At 44.4% G+C, this 12,537-nt stretch overlaps 1 long non-coding RNA gene across 1 annotated transcript; it reads right to left on the minus strand.

The window, feature by feature from the left end:
* Positions 1-2,163: 2,163 nt before the first annotated feature.
* LOC309670644 lies at positions 2,164-9,061 on the minus strand. Its single transcript, XR_014269023.1, has 3 exons — positions 8,768-9,061; positions 4,460-4,656; positions 2,164-3,116 (listed from the first exon to the last, which is right to left on the minus strand). It is a non-coding gene; the product is annotated as an uncharacterized lncRNA (long non-coding RNA).
* Positions 9,062-12,537: the final 3,476 nt, after the last annotated feature.

The raw sequence follows: 12,537 nt of genomic DNA on the forward strand, positions 1-12,537 counted from the left end.
TATCACTTTTCAATCTATTGGGCTGCCTGTAACAAATATCATTGCTACACGCATAAGTTCAGTGATTAAAAAATAACTAATGACACCTGCCTAACCAAATGCACTACTTTGGTTAACTAGGCAGAAATATACATATGCCATTTCCCACAGGTACTTGAAAAGGGTTCAGTTTAAACTAATTAATAAAACAGCCAGTTTTGACAAAAATTAATTGTTCTCTGAGAATACGTGAATTCAACACTGCTAGAAAATCCCTGCCATCTGACGTAGAAGGATTTATAGGTTTAGTGGAAATTGCTTTCCCCACTGTCCAGATTAAATACTGCAGGATGATTTTTTGTATGAGTAAACATCCTTCCAATAACGATCAGACCGATAATGTCTTAAAAAGAGGAACAGGATCTTCATTTGGGTTTTCTTCTTCTTGTATGGACTATTTCTGGATACAGAACATTCAGGTAACATGTTGACTGTCCATAAAATGCATTTTAGCATCTTCCTGCTGTTGTGGGGATGGGTTTTATCCACGGAATGCAGAGCCCACCGACAAGGAAAAGAAATACATGAGGTATACAAGAAAGGCAGGTGAGTCTCTTCTTTTTTTACATTCAAATTGTTACGGTTTGGACAAATGTAATGTTTCAGGTGAAGATATAATGACTAACAGATAATTAGAGTTTGCATCTGCAGATTGTGATCTCTAAGTAAAAAATATTTTCTGTTGCTGTTTTTGCCAATTAATAAGTTTTAATGCATTTTCTACAGTGAAAATCATTTCTCCCCCCCAAAAAATAGGTTTGTGAGGTATCTCAAACTTTGAAAGGGTGCAAAAAAGAAACATTTGCTGATATTTATTGTAGTTAAAATGCAGTAGAGTATTTACATGAAAGTGGAGAAGAAATTTAGGTCCATAAGGACTGTTGTATTCACTGAAAATTAGACTGACTGGAGATCTCAAATTAAACCATTCGGAATTTATTTTATTATTCCCATACTATTTGTTTTATAGAGCTTTTGAGAGGAAAAAATGAAAGTCTGCAAACTTCAAGGCTATGGTCAGCTATCAGAGGAAACAGAGCATTCAGTGTATTGAACTAAGATATTAAAAATTATTTAAAATATTGTCTATTCTTCTCTTTCTTTCTCTCTCTCTTACAAAAAGGCCATGTGACATTTTTCTCCCACTATCTTGTAGACAGACATTTTGGGAGGTTTTGAGTTGAGGAAGGTTTTTTGCTACAACTGGGTTCTGATTACTTATATGCTATTTGGGGAATATTTGGAACTTTTTATGAGGATTTTTATATTCAGGCACATAACAAGGTACATCCAGAGGAAAAATTCTTTGGGGTTTTTTTTGAGGTTATAGCTAACATATTTAGATTGCTGTTCAAATGTTGTGTACTTTTGGTTGTGACAGACTGAGCCTATGTTGTTTCTGCTTTGCTATATTCACTGTTTCTGTTGTATAATGACTCTGTATCACCACCAATACTGCAAAGTGTATGGGGATGGAAGTGCAGGAGTGTCACAGCCATGAGGAATTCAAACTATTCCTGTTGGCCTTCAGAAAAAATGATGAGAGTTGGGAATGATGAATCATAGAATCATAGAAAAAACAGTGATTTTTTGTTTTCCCTTGTAGCAAGTCAGGAGTACATTACAGAGTGATTGCTGTGTCCTGGTTGACACTTGGGGGTCCATGAGCCATCTTATACATAGGAAATGGCTTTAGCAGTGACGCCACCTTTGTGGAGGTATAACTGGCAAAATGGATGCAGTGGCTCTGTTCACGATCAGCCCCCAGGGCATGCATTCCCAGAGGCAGTATGGAAACAAGACAGCCTTGAAACCTCTATTTTTTTTGAGGCTTCATGACAGTGGCAGCATGATGTGCTGACTGTAGCAAAATAAAGGGGGGAGAAGCGAGGTACCATAGTCTGAGTCGAAAAGTGTCCAGCAGAGAGGAAGGCATACACACAGCCAAGTTCTTGTTTACCATCTTTAACAAAAACTTCCACTGCACCAAACACTTAACAGTGTTAGTGCAATTAAGTGATGATATAACAAATCACAGCAGAAAAGAGTATTAAAAATATGTGAAAATAGAAAAGAAATACATATTCAGTTCACTTAGGAACTGCCTCTTCACCTGTGCTTTATATATATGGTGTAGTTGTGCCAGGCCAAGCCCATCAGAAAGCCCCGAGGTATCGCGGCTCTGAGAAGCTGGGTTCACTGCCCCCCAGCACGCCCACGCTGGCCTGGGAGGTAATTTCTGGCCTAGTTCTGCCTCAGTAGAGCAGTACTGACACTGAGGATGGCTGACGGGGAGTGAGGAACGCTGGTGCGTGGTCATAGGGTTGTCCATCAGCAGTGTGATGCCTAGTACAGCGCTCAGTTTCCCCTGTGATGAGATAGGCCACAAGAGACCAATGCTTTTAACAGTCTTATAATTTGTAAAGTGAAAAAGGGCAATTATGGTCAACCATCTGATTTCCTGCTACGCACAAGCAACAAAGCCTTCTATAGGAATTGCACACCAAACCCCTAATTTCTGGTAGTTACCTACAATGTCAGATAGACTCAGAATGGATTGCAAGTATTTTTTAACTTTGGCATCCATCCATTTCTTCTATTTCATGCTAACTCATCTCTTCTCTACCCAGGTGGATCAAGCCCCCTCTTCATCTTGACTTAGGTGTATTCAGAAGACTAAGCTGTTTATATTTCTCAGTGTAGGATGTTTCCCAAACTTTGACTCTGTCATTTGCCCGTTTTCCTCTGTCCCTTCACTGCTTTTTCAGGGTTGACATCAGGACTGGGTGCAGTGTTCACACAGTCCTCACATAGGTGCTGTATACAGAGTTACTCCTGTTGATGTCCTGGGACTGTGGTCACGGTCTCCCTTGCAGCCACACAGTGGGGAGATCATGTTTGCCCAGCATCTGTGTATGACAGGACACCTTGTCTTAAAGGTACAGCCAGTCCTCTTTGCACTCACGTGCAGTTCCCTATATGTTAAGATACTGATTATATCAGACAGTTTTGAAGTAGGTACAGTTCCTTTGCACTTGAGTCAAAGTCAAGGCCTTTTTCCACCACAGAATTAGAACCTGGAAGAAAAACAGATCAAGGGGGTGTTGTGGTTAGAAGAGGCCTAGCTAAGAAGCAGAGTTTCTGAACAAAAATGGTCCTGTTTTACCTCAAACCAGGACAGGGGAGATGCTATATAACATCATAAAAAGCTTGCAGTGAAGATTGCTCCTGAACATTTTGTTGTTGACTGTTTCCCCTCCCTTCAAGACTCAGTCCTGAATATACATTATGCAGAAGAAGTCATACCAATTGACTTCATTACTCCTCTCTAAACACTGTTATCTCTTGCTCCGTAAAGCTTGTGGCAGGGACCAGGATGGAAATCCATCCCTTTGTTGCAGCCTTTGCCTTCTGAAGTGAGCCACATGCCTCACTGGAGGCTGGTGGGGGAAATCTATTTGAAATGGAAAAGGCTGGCTCCACACCACCACCGGATGCTCAGGGTGGCTTGATTTGCACCCATGGCCTTCCTGGCCTCCAGAAGCCCTTTAAGGGTACGAGACTATCCGCTTGCCCTACTGCCAGGGCTCAGTGCCAGCCACCAGTGTTGGCAGGCAGCACAGGCATCTGCTGTAGAGACCTGCCACCTTGGGTGTGCTGTCGGCATCCTGCTGTCCCCAACAGACGTGTCCGGCTTTGCTCCTGAGTCTCATGGTGCAGTTGACAGAGGAAACACACAGGCTTTTAGCTTGTTTCTTTGGATGGTGCCATTCTGCAAGTGTTACTTTCCTCCAAGGAGACTCACTTGCTCTGGACTCTGCTTTCAAATAAAAGCTCACTCTTTGCTCTGCAGTTTTCAGTGCCAGGGCTTGTCCTTTCACCTACCCGAATCCAGCTAATCCCACTGCCTTTGCACTCCTGCTGATACGGTGAACGGGGGGCCGCAGGGTCAGACACATTCTCTGTCACAATTTTTGGCACTGCAGTTATCCCAAGGTAGCCATTCTATCATGAGACAGAACAAACTTGCAGAAGGGTGAGCAGACAGGCATGGTTTTCCTCACGAGAGTTCAGGCATGCACCACAGTCTTTGGGGACTGGGTTTGCATGACAGGAATTTTGCAAAAGGTCCCAAATAATTCCTGAAATGAAGCCGATGAGGCTTTGGGACACAGCGCAGAATGTGACAAAATGGCAAAGTGTATGCATAGTATGCATACAGTCACAGTATGTGACAGCAAAGTAGATAGCTTTGTTGTATGGGACTTATTACAGAGCCCTCCAATATTGTAATTTGCTGTAAAAATGTCTGTGGGCTAGTCAATGATTCAACTACTTATTTTTGCTAATCTCCGGGACAAATCACCTCAAAGGAATTTCACTTCAAAGAGCAGCAATATAAAAATAAAACCTTTCTCACCTTGCAGACCTGTTCACAGTTTGCAGTCAGCTGGGTGCGAATCCTGCCGGGTTTGCAAAGCTTTTTACTCCTGCTAAATCCACAGTGCCAAGAATCCTACAGGAAGGAGCTGAGATCCGGAGCACCAGCAACAGGGCTGCCTGCTGATTTCCCAACTGCTTAGGCCCTTGGAAAGCCACCAGGCTGCACGGGGGTCACTAGAAGGATACAAAGGGTCAGTAAAGGTCACAGCATCATTATGCCAACAAAAGGGCCAAAGCCTGTGTTGCTAATTAGACTTGCAGAATCTGCTAGAGAGGATGAGTAATAGGAAAAAAACAGGCCTGGAGCTCAGCCCAGGTTGTTCTGCCAGAGCTAACTGATGGGGAAAAAAATCTCTTTTAACACTAAAATCTCCCTGGACAGCATTATAACCACCTTTCAGACAAGCAGCTCTCAGCAGAAGAGATTTCACTGTACAAGATTTATGGATCATGTTTGTTTAATCTTAGCTAAGAGACCCTCTTCATGTTTTTAGTGATGTCCCTACCATTCCCTGGCCATTTTATAATCATTTTGCCTCACTCTGGTCTCCAAATAGCAACTCGTTTTCTGCTCCTTTAGAGCTCCCTGACCATGTTTCTGCCAGTAAGAGCTATCTTTTACAGCAGTTGTGTGACATCCTCTGCAATAATCCCTGGGCTTGTTATCACAAGGTCTCTTTCATGGCCAAAGATCTTTCTCTTTATGACGTTTTCAGATGTTATTACAATGAGTGAGACTCTTCTTAAGTGATGGGAGCCACGCTGCATCATTATGGCCATAGTTGCCTCATGGTCCTTTCTCAAAGGCTCAGCATCATACTGAACACTTGCAACATTGGAAGTTACCTTCCCTTGCTTTTGTTGAATTCAGATGGGACTTCTGTGTTGTCAGCTCCTCCGTACTCCAGCCACGTTGTGTGCAAGCTCTCTATGCCCTGTAAATCACACATGGCTATCTTGGTACCTGCACCGAGGCTGCCTCCTACACAGAGGGCAGCTCCTACCTTTTTGCCCTCCAAATGCTTTCTCTGGCCTTATAAATTCAACCCTAGCAGGATTTCTTCCTTTAGCTCCCAGCACTCCTTAAGCTGTTCTCTTGTCCTAGAGTTTTGCTCCTGTATCTTATCTTCAGGATTGATCCTGAAAGCATTTTTTGCATGAACAAAGCTTACTAACGCAAGTTGTCTTTAGATCAGATCCTCAGAGTGCATGATAAGCCCATAAAATACCCATTGAAAGCATTGCCTATAGGAGCACATTATCAACAGTGAGCCAGATCCAGTGGAGCGCTGAGCACCCGCAGCTCCCAGGGCACTCCTTGTTAAGATCAGCAGTTTGCATTGTCTTGACACCATATGTACCAGCAGTGCTGGGTATCAGGAGAGCAATAAGAAGCCCAGAGTGGGCTTCAGGTCAAGGCTACTGGAGTCTCTTGATCTCCACTGTTGGTAACTTGCCTTTCCCTTTCCTCCTTTCATCTCCATCTCCTTCACTCCTTTTCTTTCCCCTGTTCAAGGTTCCTCCTCTTCTCCAATGTGCTCTTTCTCTTTTTTGTCCCAGGATTTCTCTGTCCTCTGCTTCACTTGCCTCATTTATTTGACCCTAGGCACATCCATTCCCCTTGTCACATAGTTCTGACAGTTTTTCTCCAGTTGCTTTTAACTCTGTATTATTCTGTAACTTCCTTCTTTCTTTCCTGTAGGCCCCCTTTAGATACTGGAAGGCTGCTATAAGGTCTCCCTGAAGCCTGAAGCCTTCTCTTTTCCATGCTCAACAACCCCAGCTCTCTCAGCCTGGCTTCATAGGAGAGGTGCTGCAGACCTCTGATCATCTTCACGGCGCTCCCTGGACTGGCTCCAATAGGTTCATGTCCTTCTTATGTTGGGGGCTCCAGAGCTGAACACAGTACTCCAGGTGGGGTCTCGCAAAAGTGGAGTAGAAGGGCAAAATCACTCCCTCGGCTTGCTGGCCACACTTCTTTTGATGCAGCCCAGGATACGGTTGGATTTCTGAGCTGCGAGCGCACATTGCCAGCTCATGTTTAAGCTTCTCATCCACCAACACCCTCAAATTCTTCTCCTCAGGGCTTCTCTCGATCCATTCTCATCCCAGACTGTATTTGTGCATGGGATTGCACTGACCCATGTGTAGGACCTTACACTTGGCCTTGTTGAACTTCATGAGGTTCACACAGGCTCACGTCTCAAACCTGTCCAGGTTCCTTTGGATGGCATGCCTTCCCTCCAGTGTGTTGACCACACCACTCAGGTTGGTGTTGTCGGCAAACTTGCTGAGGGTGCACTCAATCCCACTGTCCATGTTGCCGACAAAGACGTTAAAAAGCACCAGTCCCAATACTGACCCCTGCGGAACACCACTCATCACTGATCTCCTCTTGGACATCGAGCCGTTTACCGCAACTCTTTGAGTGAGACCATCTAGCCAATTCCTTATCCAACGAGTGGTCCATCCGTCAAATCCATGTCTCTCCAATTCAGAGACAAGGATGTTGTGCAGAACGGTGTCAAATGCTTTCAACAAGTCCAGGTGGATGCTGTCAGTTGTTCTTCCCTTATCCACCAATGCCGTAACACCATCGTAGAGGGCCACCAGATCTGTCAGGCATGATTTATCCTTAGTGAAGCCATGTTGGCTATCACCAATCACCTCCTTATTTTCCATGTGCCGTAGTGTGGTTTCCAGGAGGATCTGCTGCATGATCTTGCCACGCACAGAGGGGAGACTGACCAGCCTGTAGTTCCCAGGGTCTTCCTTTCTTCCCTTTTTTAAAAGTGGGTTTTTTTTCTCCTTTTCCAGTCAGAGGAAATTTCACCAAACTTCTTGAATATGATGGACAGTGGCTTAGCAACTTCATCCGCCACTTCCCTCAGGACCCACAGACGCATCTCAACAGGTCCCATGGACTTGTGCACCTTCAGGTTCCTTAGATGGTCTCAAACCTGTTCTTCTCCTACAATCAGTGGTTCTTCATTCTCCCAGACCCTGTCTTTGCCTTCTATGACGTTCATGATGCGACTACAACATTTCCCGGTAAAACCTGAGGCAAAAAATCGTTGAGTACTTCAGCATTCTCCATGTCCTGGGTAACCAGGTCTCCCATTTCCTTCTGGAGAGAGCCCACATCTTCCCTAGTCTTCCTTTTATCACTGACATAAGTATAGAAGCTTTTCTTGTCCCTCTTGACTTCCCTGGCCAGATTTAATTCTATCAGGGCTTTAGCTTTCCTAACCTGATCCCTGGCTGCTCAGACAATTTCTCTGTATTCCTCCCAGGCTACCCGTCCTTGCTTCCACTGTCTGTAGGCTTCCTTTCTGTGTTTGAGTTGGTCCAGCAGCTCATTGTTCAGTCATGCAGGCCTCCTGGCATTTTTGCCTGACTCCCTCTTTGTTAGGATGCATCACTTCTGAGCTTGGAGGAGGTGATCCTTGAATATTAACCAGCCTTCTTGGGCCCTTTTTCCCTGCAGGGTTTTATCCCATGGTACTCTGCCAAGCAGATCCCTGAAGAGGCCAAAGTCTGCTCTCCTGGATTCTAGGGCAGTGAGCTTGCTGTGTACCCTCCTTGCTGCCCTAAGAATGCTGTGTGCCCTCCTCACTGCCCTAAGAATCTTGAACTCCACCATTTAATGGTCACTGCAGCCAAGGCTGCCCTTGAGCTTCATATTCTCCACCAGCCCCTCCTTGTTGGTGAGAACAAGGTCCAGCATAGCACCTCTCTTCCTTGGCTCCTCTATCACTTGGAGAAGGAAGTTATTCCAGGAACCTTCTGGATTGCTTATGCCCTACTGTGTTGTCCTACCAGCAGATGTCGGGGTGGTTGAAGTCCCCCATAAGGATCAGGGCCTGTGAACATCAGGCTGCTCCTATCTGTCTATAGAAGGCCTCTTTCTTCCTGGTAAAGTGACCTGTAGCAGACCCCCACTGTAACATCACCTGTCTCTGCCCTTCCTTTAATCCTGACCCATAAGCTCTTGGTCAGCTCCTCATCCATCCCCAGGCAGAGCACCATGCACTCCAGCTGGTCATTGATATAAAGGGTGATGCCCCCTCCTCATCTCCCCTTCCTCTCCTTCCTAAGGAGCCTGTATCCTTCCATTCCAACACTTTAGTCATAGGAGCCATCCCACCATGTCTCTGTGATAAGATCACAGACCTGCAGGCATGCACATGTACCTAACCCCTCTTGTTACTTGCATTTGCATAGAGGCATTTAAGTTGCCCCCCTCCCCCCCACTCCTACCCACCCCTCCACGAAGTTCACTTACTGGCTGGAGTGGTTGAAATTCCTTTGTGCAGCACTGCAGGTGCTCTCTTGCTGACCTGTAATCCTTCTGCAGACTCTGGACATCTACTGCTGGCACTGGCATCAAACTGGTAGGAATGGGATGGATTGAGGTTCCCCTCCCCTGGCAACTTTAGTTTAAAGCCCTCTATACCAGATTGGCAAGCCTATTACTGAAGATAATCTTCTCTTTCTCTGCCAGATGGACCCCATCAGCCTCCAGGTTTCTCAAAGCCAGTCCCATGGTCTAAATAGCCGAACCCCTGGCACCTGTCCTGTAACAATTTGTGGATTTGCCAGATTTGACTGGCCCTTTCAAACCCCTTCCTTTTGACTAGGAGAATTTAGAAAAGAACTACCACACTCCAGAAAAGTACATTCTGAAAAGTACTTCTGAAAGTCCATTGAAAAAGTGAAAAAGATACAAAGTACAAAGCAATGTACACTATTCTGAATTTACTAACACAATTTCTGCTGTCATTTTATCTGAAGTCACTTGGCATCATGAAATCTTGCTGTAATTCTCCACTCCCAGTTCTGATTTTGACTACCTTGAATGGTTACATGTCCTCAGTAAATGTTGTTGCCAGTGATTATTCTTTTCTCCCAAATAATTTATAAATTTATTGAACAACAGAGATCCTATCATAGATTCCCATGGGACTATACTGAAAACCTTTCTTCACGGTGAAAACTCTCCATTAGTCCTTTTGTTTCTTATTTTGCAACCATTCACACGAAGGTAACTTCCCTCTTTCTGACCAGTTGGTTTCTTTACAAGCCTCTGGAAAGGACCTGTCGGCACCATTTTGGAAATTGAGGTACACTGTGTCATCTTGATCACCTTCATCTACACGGTCATTAACTTTTTAGAGAAATCTGTTATACTTACAGTGCATAACATCCCTCAAGAAAAGTCATACCATCTCTCTCTTCTTCAATATAGACTGTATTTATGTGGTGTCCACCATTGGTGTTTTTTATTATGGTTGTGGCTAACTTGTCCAGTGGAGCAGTCTGTAGCTTCTCAGATTCCACTTGGAGCTCTTTTTGCTCATCTTTCACTCCTGTGACACCAGGGACGATGTAAATGCTCTTCAACAGTTTCTTACTTGGATTTTTTTCTGGGTGAAAGCCTGGTGACTTGTTACTGTTCAGTACATTTACTTTAAATCTGTCTCTGGTCCTGTACCAACATGGATATTTCTTAACATTGGCCCAACACCAGAATTGTTACAATTCTGTATTTTTAGTAATGCAAACAAATTCCTTAGTTGTTGATGTTTTTGATTGTGCTTATGAAGACAGGGTGCTTTAATTGCTGTGAATAAGGAACTAAGACACGTGTAGTGTTGATAATTAGCTAGTTATTCCCCATTCTGTGTTTGTACAATTATTTTTCTGTACTCTATGCAGTTCTTTGTATTCTATTTTACTGAAATTCATCTTATTAACATCAGAACATTTCTCCAACATGTTGAGGCTGCTTTGAATTCTGATCCTAGACCTCAAACTGTCTGTTTCTCTTTCAAGCATGCTGTCATGCACGAGTTTTATAGTTCTATCAATCATCTGCATTATTATTGAAAGTATTGACTAGTAGTTTCCAAGATGAAATCTGTGAGATGTCATTTAATGTCTCTTGACTGCAAAGTAATGGCAGTTACTCTAACCACGGTCTTTCAACCATGCTCAAAGCCATAGTTTCATCTCAACTGTATTTCCTGAGTTTAGTAATGAAATATTTAAAACTTCATTCAAATCTACTTTTCCTCCTGCTTACACTACGGTGGCCAGTTACACTGTCAGAAAGGACATTAGACTGGTTTGACGTCAATTATTGCGAAGATCCACATCGAGTGATCTTTATAATCTCGTTAGCCCGGGGCGTGGGGGAGAAGGGGGGAGCCAGACAAACGGATCACGAGTTTGTCCCAGTTTCTTTGTAAACGTCAAAACTCCAACATCCTTCTTTTGTCCCCTGCTTAAAACCAGCTTTTGTGTTCACTCTCAGGGGCATCACCTGTCTGTGAGGAGTCCTTGGAGATACCTGTTTATGGCTCAGGGACTGTAACAGCTGGTACTCCCAGTGCTCCCAGGGAAGGACCATCAGTCTCTGTTGATTTAAATACCTCCAGTTTATCAAAATATACCTTAACATGCCCTTCCCTGACCTGCACTGTGCTGACAGCTGCTTACAAGTCAACTTTTCTTCGAAGACTGGGGCAGATAAGAAACCTTTCAGCATGTACTGCATTGCCCCATTAGTTGCTCCGCTTCCCTTCATCTGTTTATCTTTTTGACTTAGCTGAGCCCTGGCACTGTGGCTGCCTCCTCCTCAGCTGGCTCCTTCTGCTCCCTCTGACCCCTCCTTTCAAACTGTAAAACACAAAACCCAACAAATACACACCTGCTGGATGCAATTTCTGCCACATAGAGGCACTTTTGGTTTTGCAACATCAGGTACAGTGCCAAGACCCCAGGTGGCATGACATTTCTGTGAATAATCAATATGTGTAGGTTTGTTCCATTTTTTTTTTCTTTTCCCAGTGTTTATGTCCAGGCAAATAACAAAAAAAATGCAAAATTTAAGGGGTGTATATATGTCTCCTGCCTCTGCGTATTTTGCATTCTGAGATTGACCTATATTCAAGTAACACTGGATTAAAACAGGGTTCTTGTTGAATTTTCCATATCACTCAAAAATAAGATAGTAGAACAGCTCAGAATCCCACTGTTTCTCAGACTTTGTGATGTGAATATTGAAAATAGTGGTCTTTCCCAATTTCTTTGCAGAGATTGAACCACCTATAATATCAATGGGTCACCTTTCTTCACCATCTTTAAAGTTACTAATCATAAGGACATATGACCCAACATAATTACAAGCAAACAAGGGCTTGCCAAATGTCAAGATAAGATACGTTTTGTGATTAACTTTCCTCAGTTTTTAGTGGCTTGTTTACAGCTCACAACTTTGTAGCTCTCCCGATTTGAGTACAAATTAGTGGGTTTCTATCCTACATCATCCCTGGGAATGAGTATGTTATGCAGTGGATTGTGTCTCCTGCAGTGCCTGTTGCTGGACAGGAGCAGCTTCTTCCTATTGCAAGTATGCTCTCTCCTCCCTCCGATGGTGGGTGGTTCTCCCCATTTATCTACCTCACTTTGCCTCCTCCCACAAAAAACTTCTCTGGGCTCTGGACTACCTCCCAGTCTTCACTCAGACCTGCTGCACCACCTGTCCACCAACATCTCCTGCTTTCTCAGAAGGTCTTCCCCATTCATTTGCAAGTCAAAGGCACATTATGGGGGAACTTTCTGTGAACGCTCTGCCCCAAAACCTCTTTCCTTCCTTTGGGACACAGCCTGGGAGGTTCTTTAGCCCAGCAAGGCTCATGCATCTCCAGGGGCTGGACAGCATCTCTGTCCTGCACAACTCTGTGGTGAGGGGACACTCATGCAGGACTTTCCAGGGTGTTTGTGCCCCAGGAGTCATCCCATGCAACGATGAGGCACCGCTTGAGCCTCGTGTCTCCTCTCTACTCCTTCTGACATCTTCCCCTCCGGCCTTTCCCCTCTCTTCCCATCTTTGCCTATCCAGCCTCTTTTCTCCTCAGTCTCACCCAATGCATAGGCTCTGTTGCAGATCCAAGCTCTCTTTGCCTATGCCTCACTTTTTCTCTGCAGAAACCTTCTGTATGTTTGCGCATACAATCCCCAGCCCCTTCCTGCCTCTCCCCCATTCCCTGA

Source organism: Vanellus vanellus (assembly GCF_965231255.1).
Source record: "Vanellus vanellus genome assembly, chromosome: 3".
Classification (NCBI taxonomy): Eukaryota; Metazoa; Chordata; class Aves; order Charadriiformes; family Charadriidae; genus Vanellus; species Vanellus vanellus.